Source organism: Choloepus didactylus, chromosome 4 (genome assembly GCF_015220235.1).
Source record: "Choloepus didactylus isolate mChoDid1 chromosome 4, mChoDid1.pri, whole genome shotgun sequence".
NCBI lineage: Eukaryota > Metazoa > Chordata > Mammalia > Pilosa > Megalonychidae > Choloepus > Choloepus didactylus.
Window position 1 is genome coordinate 168,699,840 of NC_051310.1, and position 11,447 is coordinate 168,711,286.

Genomic DNA, 11,447 nt, shown 5'->3' on the forward strand with positions numbered 1-11,447 from the left:
AGGAAGCCATTGCCGCAATTAACAAGGCACTCGCCGCCTGCTGTCTCAACAGGTTCAGCACTAAAGAGGGCAATCTTATAGCACTCATCCTTCCTACGCCCGGCACACCCATGGGCTGCCTGTGGCAGGAAGGCCCTCTACTTTGGGTGCACCCTGCTAAAAGCCGGCTTAGAAAAATTTGCCCCGCAGTGCGGCTCTGGGTCAGCCTAGCTTCAGATCTAGTCACCCTGGCTGTTCATGTATTCGGAGAGCCGCCGGAAAAAATCGTTTGGCCCCTAGACGCAGGCCAAACCCGCCTGCTTATACGTGATAACCCGGACATGCAAATCCTCTTAGAAGGATTTCAGGGAGAATTCAGCTGCCACTATCCTAGCCATCAACTGTTACAGGGGCTCGCCAAGCTTCCCTTCCGTAGCCCCTTCCATCCTTTCCCCTCCTCTGCACCCATCCCGGGTGCCACCACCGTCTTTACTGACGCCTCCAAAACCCGTTTCGCCTTCCTCTCTTATTCACAGGACCACCCGGAACCCCGCCTATTCAGTTATGTCAACCTTCATTCAGTCCAAGTGGGGGAAATTCTGGCGGTGTCATACGCGCTAAACGCCCACTGTAACCACCCAGTAAACATTTTCACTGACAGCCTCTACACTTATCAGGTCTGCCGAGTCCTCGCGTTTTCCACCGTTTTCCCCGGGGACTCAGCCATTGATAAAGCACTTTCTACCCTCAGGAGCATCCTGGAGCATCGACAAGATCCTTGGTTCATTAGCCATATTCGTAGTCACTCAGGCCTTCCGGGGCCCTTGGCTAATGGCAATAGTATAGTAGACCAAGCGGTCTCAGCTCAAACTACCCAAGCTATGCTAACTCACACGGCAGCCCCTCCGGGGGATGCTGTTAACCAGGCTAAGTTATTGCATTCTAGATTTCACTTTTCGGCTACGTCGTTGCATCATTTATGTGGCCTCCCCCTAGATACCTGTAAACATCTTGTCCGCAATTGTGCAACTTGTGCGCCCTTTGCGCCGCTTGGCCCCTTGCAACCTCAGGGAGTCAACCCACGAGGCCTAAAACCCAATTCTAGATGGCAAATGGATGTAACTCATGTTCCGTCCTTTGGGCGCCTCAAGTATGTACATGTAATGATTGACACCTTCTCAGCCATGTGTTATGCAGTCCCCCTCGCCGGGGAAACGGCCAAACACTGTATCAAGGCCCTAAGACAGGGAATTCTCTTTATGGGAGTCCCCTGGGACATAAAAACGGACAATGGGCCTGCCTATCGCAGTGCCTCCTTTGCGGCCTTTCTTCAGTTATATAACATCACCCATCATTTCGGCATCCCTTATAATCCACAGGGACAAGCCATTGTGGAAGCAGTCCATCGCCACTTAAAAACACAAATTGAAAAAGAAAGGGCAATGCTCCCCCAGGCAACTCCAGGGGACCTTATCATAGCAGCCCTTATTCACCTTAATCTACTCACATTCAATAAAGAAGGACTTTCGCCCCTACATAAACATTGGGGGCCCTCGTATAGGCCCACCCAGGCCCCGATGGTCTACTGGAAGGACCCAGAAAATAATGCCTGGAAGGGTCCCTCCCCACTCCTCGCCCAGGGGCGCGGGTTTGCTTGTGTTTTCCCAGATGATGCAGCACAACCAATCTGGATCCCGGGAAAAGCAATCCGACCCGCCACCAGCAGCCAAACGGCTGACAAGACGAGAACGCCGCCGTCTCCGCAGCCTAACATACCAGATGACAACCTTGCAACTGGACCAGGAAGGCCGTCCGAGAGCACCCCCGGAAAGGCCTGAAAACTCGCAAGAGGAAAGACAAGAAATCGTCCAAATCATGCGCCTATACAGACAGGCAAAAGCCAGCCCCCTACACCTTCACAACCCTCACCCAAGCATAGCTTCTCTTCTAATAGCCATGTTAACCCTCGCCTCTTCTACACAGGCCAACCCCCACCAGCCTTGGAAATGGACACTAGCGCGGTGGGAAGATAACATAATTATACGAACCAATATCTCTATGCAAGTCTCCTTTTCCATTTACGCCTCCGACCTATTCTCCCCAGGTCGTTTCCCTACCAGTCTTAACCAGGCCCAATATTACATGTGTCCCCAAGTAAATCTTGGAAAATCATATTGCAACTCCCCAAAGGACTATTACTGCCCGTACTGGGGGTGTGAAACAATAGCCACAGGTTGGAAACCTCCCGTTTCTGATCGTTATCTAACCCTTACTGAAGTTGAAAATGCCTGTATGTCCAACAACGGTCTGTTTGAGTTTCTCACCTGCCCCAAAAAGCTTATACTCACCGTGCAGCTTCCTACTGATCCCTCTTGGCTACTCGGTCGAACTTGGGGCTTCCGAATTTACGTTCCAGGAGGCGACCCAGGTTCCCTTATTTTGATAAAAAAGGAGGCTGTACTAAAAAACCCCTCTGCTATCGGTCCCAATAAAGTCATTAACCCCCTTTTTCCACAGCCCTCCAGCCGCACCTCAGCTCCAACCAGCCGCACCTCAGCTGCAAACAATGCATCGCCAACCCCACCACCCCGACCTCCTCTACCCCCCTCTCGCTACTCCTCTCGCTACTCCTCTCCCCTCCTCGGCCTTATCCAAGCGGCCTTCACCTCAGTGAATTCCTCCAACCCCAATCTTACCTCCTCTTGCTGGCTTTGCCTCTCCACTTCCTCCCCCCTGTATGAGCCAGTTGCCTCCAACCTCTCCTTTTCAGAAAACACAGAGGACAGCCCCTCGGAATGCAATTGGAATACCTCTGCCGTCCCCCTAACCTTTCATTCAGTCTCCTTTACAGGAAAGTGCTTCCGCCCTCGCTCAAGTAACTCTCCCAACCTCACAGCTTGTGCCAACTACTCATCTCCCAGCAGCTCTGCCAAATTTCTCATTCCTCATAACTCCTCCCAATGGCTCTGCTCCTCTACAGGACTTACCCCCTGCCTTAACGTGCAAACCATCAATATAACTAAAGAAACTTGCCTCCTAATTGTCCTTATCCCTAGGGTCCTGTACCACAGCAAGGAAGACTTCTTCCTCCACCTGGAAACAACTGCAGTTCCTGCCCCTCTGCAAAAGCGAGAGCCCATCACCGTCCTCACGATTGCCTCCCTCCTAGGTCTTGCAGGCGCTGGCACCAGAATCGCTGCATTAGCCAGTCAAGGCTCCGCCCTAACTCACCTCCGGGCGGCTGTTGACGAGGACATTCGTCACCTACAAGATGCTATTTCCCATCTTAAAAATTCTGTCAATTCCCTCTCTGAGGTCGTGCTCCAAAACCGCCGAGGTCTCGACCTTCTCCTCCTCAAAGAAGGAGGCCTTTGCGCCGCCCTAGGAGAAGAGTGCTGTGTATATGCCAATTCCACAGGTCTCGCCGAAGACAGCCTAAAAAAGGTCCGAGAGGGACTAGAACAACGCAAAAGAAACCGTGAAGCCACCAGCTATTGGTCCCACATCTTTACCCCCCTCCTCCCATACCTCCTCCCTCTCATCAGCCCCCTACTAATGATTATTCTAGCTCTCACCCTAGGGCCCTGCATTATCTGCAGAATTGTCCAGCTTGCTAAGAACCAAGCCAATGCTGTCTTTTCATCATTTGTGCAAGTCCAGTATCAACAACTTGCCTCCACTGAAGAAGCTGACCCTCCACAGCGTCGCCACCCTCGTCCATCCCGCAAGCAGCGAGGCCCCTCTCGAACGCCCGGGCGCCGCACCAACGTCGAGCTCCAGCCTCTCTAACTACCATCTACCCCTATCCCTTCCCCCACCTCCCCTTTCCCTCATCCCCTGGCGGATCTCTCCGGTAAGCTTCTTCCTCTAATTAGAAAAGAAGGGGGAAATGCGGGACACTGTTATCGAGTTCCGACTTGGCGGGCCTGGGCCAGGGGAACTGATCAGCCCCTAGGAAAGGTAGTGGGGCACGGGTGGTAGCGCCCTCCACGGCCCCCCGGGCCTGAGAAAGTGGAGCCGAATGCAGGCCCCATTTCCTCACCCCAAAGTAAAACCGTCAGGGGAAGCTTGCCGGAAAAAACCGCCCCCTTTACCTCGCCCGCCCACTCCCCGTTACCGGAGCAACTCCCGCCCCTTTTCAAACAACCTCCGCGCCCTCTCAGAACCAATCCAAGCCTTTAACCTCTACAGCTACCCCGCCCTCTAAACCGCCCGATATAAGCTTGTACTCTCCCCTAATAAACTCTCTTGGCTTCTTCACCCTAAAAGAAACGCGTCCCGCCTGTTCCTTTTTCGCCGCCCTCCATACTTTGCACGCCACCGCCGGGGACCTGGCCAAGTCCCCCGCCTCGCCCTCGCCTCCGGGAAAGAGCCCCTGCCGCCGGTACCCTCCGAGCAGTCCTGAGAGCCTAGGATTTAGCAACCGGCCACCCCCCCCCCCCCCAGACGAGTTAACTGCGACCACAAGAAGTAGGGGAAGGGATGGCCTGAGCTTTTCCTCAGTCCCTGACTGCTCTCTCTGCTTCTGATTCCATTCCAGTGAGTTGTTGGTTCCTGTTCTTAGCTATCCCATGTTATTTCCTCTTGCATCCAAAGGAAAACTGAGAGCAGTGCATAGAGGATGATCCTGGTGGCCCCCCAATTAGTAGCAGAATTTGGAGCAAACTGCTGGCCTCCAAACAAAAACTGATGGATCTGTCCTCAAAAGCAAGAAAATATTTAACAACTCTATGGCATGGGTCCACTAATCAGAACAGAGGCAGATGCCAGCAGATGGCCAGAAAGGTGTGTAGCAGCTGTCTCAGCCCGGCTTAAGACAGGAAAGTCATGGCAGTTGGAGGAAGACCATGGAGAACAGCTTCATGTCCTTCCCTAACTGAGCTCATGCCCATGAAATCTCACTGTAAATTATCCAGCATGATAAGTCTTCAAATGGCTCTTACACAGACTTGGCTCCTCAAGCCTTATTTCCTGTTCACTGGTGCTTGAAAGGAGTGAGGCAGGGTTCTTCTGACACACAAACCAAAGTTTTATGTAGAACTAAAGTAGCCACTTCAAATTTTGGTTTCAGGAGATCTAACAGTTCCTCTACATCCACATGAGTTAGGAACGAGCCAGGGTGTTGCCATCAGAGAGGGGAGAAAATCTTTCTGAAGCTTTGAGGGGAGGTTTGTAGATCCCTCTAGACAAGGAAATACAGTTGCCATGGTGAAAAGTTCAGGCACAGCCCCTCCCCAGTAGAGAAGGCGGACCACTAACTCCTTCAAACAATCCTTGTTGAGCACCTAGAACCTACTAGTGAGGCTCAAATGTCTTAACCTGCATACCCCCAAAGGAAATTCATAAAGTATATACCCTTTGCATAGTTTAAAGCTGACATCTAAATTTTTCCTCCTAAATTTAAACAGTTGCAAAGAATGTAACTTCCAGTATGCAGTTAATATTAACATTTAAAATAAATCACATAACTGATAAAGGTTTAATATCCAGAATATATATAAAAAAATCCTTCAACTAACAATAAAAAGGCAAACAATCCAATTAAAAAATGGACAAAATACTTGAACAGACATTTCTCTAGAGGCATACAAATGGCCAGAAAGCACATGAAGAGATGCTCAACATCATTAGCCATCAAGGAAATGCAAATCAAAACCACAATGAGATACCATTTCACACCCATTAGAATGGCTGCTATTAAAAAAAAAAAAAAAAAAACAGAAAATTACAAGTGTTGACGAGGATGTAGAGAAATAGGAACACCCATTCATCGTTGGTGGGAATGTTAAATGGTGCAACTGCTGTGGAAGGCAGTTTGGCCATTGCTCAGAAAGTTTTGTACAGAATTACCATATGACCCAGCCATCCCACAACTAGGTAGATATCCAAAAGAATTGAAAGCAGGGACTTGAACAGATGTTTGCACATCAATGTTCTGTTCAAGCAGCATTATTTACAATTGGTAAAAGATAGAAGCAACCCTTGTCCATCAACTGATGAATGGATAAATGAAATGTGGTTTATATCTATATACACACAATAGGATATCATTCAGCTGTAAAAAGAATTAAAGTCCTGATACATAAGACAACATGGATGAACCTTGAGGATGTCACGTTGAGTGAAATAAGCCTGACAAAAAAGGACAAAATTATATGATCTCACTGATATAAAATAATTAGAATAAGCAAACTCAGAGTCAGAATCCAGAATATAGGTTACGGGCATTTTAGTTTCCTAAATTGCTCAATGCAGATACCATGAAATGGGTTGGCTTAAACAATGGGAATCTCTTAGGTTAAAATTTGAGGCCAGGAAAATATTCAAATCAAGGCATCATCAAAGCTAGGCTTTCTTCCCAAAGACCAGCTACTGGTGATCTTTGGCTCCTCTGCCACATGGCAAGTCACATGGTGGTGTCTTCCAGTCTCTTCCTTCTCTTCTGCGTTCTGTTTCAGCTTCTTGCCTCCTGTAGCTTTCCTATTCCTTTCTAAAGTACTCCAGTAAGAGGATTAAGACTCGTCTTAATTGAGATGGGCCACATCTTAACTGAAGTAACCTTATCAAAAGGTCCTACCTACAATGGGTCCAGACCCACAGGAATGGATTAAATTTAAGAATGTTTTTCTGGAGTTCATACAGCTTTAAACCAACACATCAGGGGATGGGGTTGGGATAGAGGATGGAAAGTTAAGGCTTAAAATGTACAGGGTTCTTATTTGGAACAATGGAAATGCTTTGATAATAGATGGTTGTGGTGGTAGCACAACATTGTAAACATAATTAACAGCACTGAAATATGTACCTGAATGTGGTTAAAAGAGGTTGTATATATGGAAACAGAATAAAAATTTTGAAAAGAAACCCATGGAACTGAATTACACAGTTAAACCATGGACTATAGTTAATAATACAATTACAAAAATGTGCTTTCATCAGTTGTAACAAATGTTCTACACCAATGCAAGATGTTGATAATAGGCTGGCATATGGGAATCCTGTATTTTATGCATGATTGTTCTGTAAACCCACAACTTCTCTAATAAAGAAAACAAAAGAATCTTGGGGAAAAAAGGAAAGAAAAGAAAAGAAAATTTTATTAAATAAAATTTTATCTTAAATGTAAAAATAAAACTAGATAGTGAAATAGAATATGACTGGTGATGCATTGGGAGCAACAGTGGGAGTGGAAATCCCCTTTAAGGGAGTGATTTTTGAGCTGAGATCCAAATGACACATCATCATTCATGCCCAGTGGTTGGGGAAGAGCTCTCTAGTGGAGGAAATAAGTGCAAAGACACTGAGGCAGGAACAAGCCTGACTTGTTTCAAGAACAGGAAATTGCTAGTGTAGCAGGAGCATAGCAAGCAATGGAAAGAATGATGGGGTGTGGGAGGTGGGTGGGGGCTGGATCTTCTCCACCCTGTGCCCCTGCTGTGCACCACAGGAGGCTGACCTGCATGGATTATGTCCATGAGCTCTGTTGACCACTGACATTTAAGTGAGCTCAGCCAAAGGCTTGCTCCAGCAAGTCTAAAGAGAGCGGAGCAGGAGGGTGGGATGTTTATTCCCCAGGCTCCCTTCTTGCAGAGTCCCATGGGCTGACTGAGGTCCTCCATCAAAGGTCACAGCTCCTGTCAAGTGTTCTCTCTGCTTCCTTTCACTGCTTCCTTCCTGCACCCCTTCAGATCTCATGGTGTGACAGTCAGGGTGTGAGCTACTATGACAGCTTCAGGTATTGCACATTTCTTGTAGTTACCCTGTGCTCTCCCCACCTTGGTAAAAAGCCCCTTTATTGAGCTGGGTATGCTTTTAGTACAGCACCTTCCTTCCTTCCTTCTCTTTGGCAATACATTCTCTTCAGCTCCTCCATGCCTTAAATCCTACAGGGACAGGTTCTACCCCAGAGGTATGGAGTCTGCCCACTTCTAGTGCTGTCTAGTACTGGATGGCTAAGTCTGCCTAATCCTGGGGTGAGAGATTAGAAGCCCCCTGAGTCATATAACATGTATGATTCTCCATGATCAGCTTTGTTGGTAATACAATGATATTTTTATCTCTTAAAAAAAAGCCCCTTCATTTAACTCTCTTCCAATTATCCTCATTTGAGTGTCTCATCTCTTTCCTTCTGGGTCCCTGGTTCGGATACCACAATGTGGTGTTTACATTTTATTTTATTAGCAGTATTCTTTGGTTCTTTGATAATAATCTTCCGTAAAACTGCATCACAGATCCTCTTTTATCTCTACTTTTGTATCCAAATGCCTATGGCGGTGTTACATGAAATACTTAGTGACTATATACGTGAGGCATGACAGAGCTAAGTGTTACTTGAGAGACAACCGGCCCATGGAGAGCAAACTGCGGCTGGAGGCCATGAAGTTCACGCTGGGAGCAGCATTCCCATGCACAGTCCTCTCTGGGGGATGCAGCCAGTCACTGAAAACCTCACTCCCCTCTCCAGGTTACAAACTTCCTCTTCACCCCAGCGTTAGTTGGAAAAGTTTCAGCCATAACCATATTTAGTCCTATTTGGGGAGGGGGGGTTGGTGGGTCAAAGGATAAAAAGAAAAAAAGTGTATATCCTAAATAGCTGAGAGAACAGTTTACTTCTAACATACTTGTCTGGGAAAGCAGAGAACACACGACCAAAAAAAAAAAAAGCCTTTTTCCTTCATTTGAGTGGACACTGGCTAGTTTCATTAATCTAGTCCAAGAATCAACATGTAAACTTCTGGTTTAGTTGTTACCCTGTGGGAGCTGTAAGTGTCTACAAGGCCACTTCTGATAGAAGACGAGTTCCTGCTAATCACTGCACAATGTCTGTTTTTTTTAATGCGTGTTTCCTTCATCAAGATAACATAAATTTACTGACAAAAGGAAATTTACAGACAGCCCACAGGGGAAGCAGGAGGTAAGAGTGAACTGCCCAGTTAAAAAACAGGAATGTGTGCAAAGGAGAACGTTTCCCTGCTTCTGGAACTGCTGCGAAGCTTAGCCAGATTCCCCACACTTTGACCAGCTGCTCCTGGATGGAAAAACCCCAGCTCAATATTATTATCACCAGACTTTGTGCTCACACCTTCTGAAAAAGCCAGAAAAGTGTGTGTGTTCATGAAAATAAAAAGCAAAGAGGAAAGGATGTAGAGGTTGGTTAAAAATAAAACTTATCAGATGAGAATTAAATCCTGAGAATGTTATCTCTCCCCACAGCAGGGTGGAAAAAAAATAGGCATGTCAAGGAGAACACGGGCCACAGGATGAATAAGCATAAAAATAGGAGGAAATGACCAAGCAAACGTGCTAAATGTAAGGTGGTAAAATGGGGTTGGGGTGGTCAGTTCTCAAGGTGCTGACTTCTCAGGATTGCTCTGTTCCACCTTTGCAGGCCCGGGAAGAATTCATCGAGAAGGATGAACTTGGAGGGAGTCCCAAGAAACCAGCCAAGGGGTTGTTTGTGGGGGACACTCATTTGTTCCCACTACACCTTTCTTGAAACTGTCTGAATTTTATTTTGCCATGTGCTGTATCACCTTTTTTAAAAATAAAATAAGTGTCTATGAAAAGGGTTCTCAAGGAATTCCTACCTCCCAGCATTTTTATGGCAGGTAACATGGTCCTCAATGAATTTTTCAAAATCCAGATAGTTGGCAAATACTTAAAAGCTTCCCCAGTTGCTTGCTACTGCTCCCCTAATCAGCGCTCAGTCCATGTCCCTAGCCCTGAAGATAAGTGCCTGCTCAGAACAGCTCCCTGGAAGCCCCTTTCCAATCTTCTCCCCACCCCCACTCCAGCATTTGCCTATTTCTGAGATCTGATTGTGAATCTGGGGTGCTCCACCTTAAATTCTTCCTGATGCTCTTTACAAAATGGCCATACCACACCCAGGCCCTCGAATGATAAATGAAATGTTACATCCATCATCCATTGCTCTGAAGCCTGTCACCTTCTACCTCTACATCAGCCCCCTATGCATCCTAAGGGTTATTTGGTTTTCCCTCAAGAGATAGGAACAAAGACTATTTCTTAAATTAATTTTTAATGACCCAGTGTTTATCCACTCGTAAAAGAGGGAGTTTCAGTCCAAAACTGCTCTTAAGTCTGTTGACAAATTATGACAATAAAACACAATAGCCATTCTCTAGCTATTTGAGATGTTTCTCCCACTTAAACTAAAGAAAGGTGGGGCTTTTCATTACTCATAGTTTTTCATAGTATTTAAGTAACCAAAAGAGCTGTGTGTGTTTTAAACAAATTAAAATGACTTCCTTCTACTGGCTGCCTTAAAACATTAGGTAGAGACTGCCCAAGTGCCTTTGAGAATAAAAAAGGTTTGCAACCACATCACTCAAAGTTGACAAAAGTATTTCTTAGGATGACAGGGCCTTGCTTGTTCTCACTTGGTTCTGATTTACCAGATGGAGAAGCATCAATAACAGAACTCCACTGACATCTCAAGCTGTAAGGCTGAATGCATCAAAAAGAAAAAAAATGATTCCTTTCCTCCCCTCAGATGGACATGTGGGCAGCAGCACACCTAAAAGTTCCAATGCACTGTGGCCCGATGGGAGGCCTCCAAATTGCACCCAGGAAATCCCAATCTGTTTCTGCTTCCAGATGGTCCATGCTGCTTAGTTGTGATATATGGGTAAGTGCCCACTCCATATAGCTCATGCCCAGCATTAGTGAGAGGCCAATGTTAAGCATAAACCCAGTGTTCAATCCGATAAGTCATGTGGAAAAGAGCCCAATGCAAAGTCAGAGGAGAATCAACCATGAAGTTGGTGTTGTCAGGTCCCACTGCTTTTATTGAATAGTTGACACTCCTATAGGCTGCTGGGCATAGGACCCACTGATAACCATGACGTTATGTAAAATTTTCAAGCCACAAGCATTTAAAGCTCTGTGTCTCCCAACTCCACTCATGCCACTCATCCCCTCTTCAGGAAGCAGATACCAAAGACAACAAATCCTGAGGAGCTGAAAGTCTTGAATCAAATGTCAGTGTGCTACTCCATCACTCAGTCAGACAAGCGACCTAACTTTTCTGTGTTTGTTTATCTGCAAAAAAAGGAAGAGCTGTCCCACCATGGTTGCAAATAAGCATGTGGAAAATGTAGCCCAGGACTTGGCATACAGGTATTCTCTGAGGGTTTAGATTCATTGTACCCATTGTTCTCAGCTTCTCAACATCACGACTCTTTAACCTCTGATGCTGGCCTTGAAAATGTAAAGAAGTTAAATCCAGCCTCTCAAAGCACCTAACCTCTAAACACAGCAAGGCAGCAGTATGTTAAAAAAACACATTTGAATGGGAATACATAGGGCCTGAAAGTAGATTGGGTCTTTAATATAAACCAACATTTATTATCCAACAGAGGGAGTTCAGTGGTAGACAATTTCATTTTGAAAGGAGCTGTTTATTTCCACTCCTCTCTTCTGACAACAGTAACTAATCAACTCTCTAA